Raw genomic sequence first — 2196 nt, 5'->3', positions numbered from 1 at the left:
ATCCTTTTATGTAATTCCTGCCCCCGCCTTCTACATTGGTTTAACCACCACCTCACTCAACCTACGGATTAACAACCATCGAGCTTCTTGCAAATCCACTTCCCAATCTGCTTCGCTTCCTGTCCCTACCCACGCCTTTTCCCATAATTTAGAATTTGATGACTGCTTTCACATAGGAATACTTGCCTCTCTCCCACCTCCGCCTCACCGCTAGAATTAAAAAACTCTTGAATTGTCTTCCATTTGGCTTACACCAAGCATTCAACCCGCCTGGCCTTAACAGGGCCCACTGATCTCCATAGCCTTCTCCTCTTTCCCATCCCCCATCCTCTCCCTTCCCCTATCTTATCCTAATCTCCTCAGCCTTTAGGCATCCTCTGTCCTTCTCCTCAGACTCTTCTTGCCTCCCTCCCGGACGAAGACCCTAAGAGGTCGAAATTTGAAAGAAACTAACGTGTGAGTCCTCTTTTATTTGTGTCTGTGTTTTTGTGGCCTATCATGGCATTTATTTATATCATATCACCTGTGGTGTCTTTCATAAGTAACATATATACGTTGCTATATGCAATCAATCTGTGTGAACTTCTGTCCTCGAGCGGCTTAACGACTCCAGTGATTACCATCCAGCTCCTGAGTCTTCAGCTGCTAGCAACTGTTCGTCGTCCTACTCCTCCTTCACCACTGTTTCTCCATTCTAATATTTCCTTTTTCTCACCTTTTGCCTGTTCTGACCCCAACTTTCCCGACATGCCTTCCCTTGATCATGTAGCCATTTGGATCCGCAACATCAGAAAGTACTCACTTAAACTTGCTCAATATACTTGTCCACGTTGAATTTTTATCCTCCTGTCCTTTCCTTAGGCATTGTGCCCAATGGACTCACCATTAGGCTACCCCTATCAGGGCTACCTCCTAGTCTTCACTCCTTCTTCCATTCTCTTAAATTCCAACTATCATTCAACATGTGCTACTGTGTCCTTTTCCAATACAAAACCCTGGTTTCTCAATACACATCTTACATTGAATCTCTAATTAATATAATCAATCTCAGCCAGCCCACAATCACTCTCAATTATCCACAAAATTCTTACTTCTGCTCATGATTCCCTCACTATGAGGCGTCAAAAAGCCCTGAAGAAACTGTCTTCCCTCTGCCATTCCTTTTTTCAAAACGGACTATCTTTACCACTAATCACTGCAAATCCCCCATCTGCCAGCCCACCTCTACACCTCTATAAACCCGACCTTGCACTTCTTCTCAACCTCCCTGCTCCCCCCCCTGCCCCAGCCTCCCGGCCTCCTCCACAGAGGATCCCGCAGCGCGTTTTATCTCCTCCCCCCCACTCCTCCTCTCCCCCTTCTGGAGATAATCAGTCTCCGGAGCATACGGTGGTCAACTTATCTTCCCTACTCCTCACTCCCAGACGAAATATCCGTGCTAGATAAGGGATTATCTTTCTCACCCACACCCAAAGTCGATCCTGTGATGCTCGTAAGCGACACTATCAAGGGTTTTGCCGACGGTTGAAATGGAAATTCTTCTGGGACGCTCAGTCCCTCTCCAACGGCTCCGGCCGCTGTTCAAACTCCTAGCTCCCATCCCTCTCTAGCTAAATTCAAACCTCCTTCGCCTCACGAACCGGAAACCTCTTCCCGCCAATCACCCTGTAGAAATATTCACCAATCTCCTTCTTTCCAAAGTTTCGGACCCCGCTTTTCTTAACTCTCTTCATCCTCCAACAAACCTCTCCACTACCGAAAAAAGAGCACTGAGCAATCTGAGAAAAATTCTGATATTGTCGTTACTTCCTCAGACAAAGGATCTACTATTGTTGTGCTCAACTCCACCGACTATCTAACCGAAGCCCCAAAGACAACTCTCTGACACCTTCTTCCTACACACCTACCTCGCATGATCTCAACCCTGCCTTTCACCGAAACATCCAATCCTTTTTAAAAAAAGAAAAAGGACCAAGAGAGGGCCTTTCTAGTGGTGACATTTCCTTACTATCCCCCACCCCATCCGCAAACCCCTCACTTCTACATTCTACCGAAAATTCACAAGGCCAACAATCCTGGTCGCCCAATCGTCTCCTCTTTAAATTCCCCCCACAGAACGAATCTCTTCCTTTGCTGACTATTATCTTCAGCCTCTTGTACACTCCCTTCCTTCCTACATTAAAGATACGTACCATT

Source organism: Ischnura elegans, chromosome 6 (genome assembly GCF_921293095.1).
Source record: "Ischnura elegans chromosome 6, ioIscEleg1.1, whole genome shotgun sequence".
NCBI lineage: Eukaryota > Metazoa > Arthropoda > Insecta > Odonata > Coenagrionidae > Ischnura > Ischnura elegans.
This window is presented reverse-complemented; position numbering follows the sequence as displayed.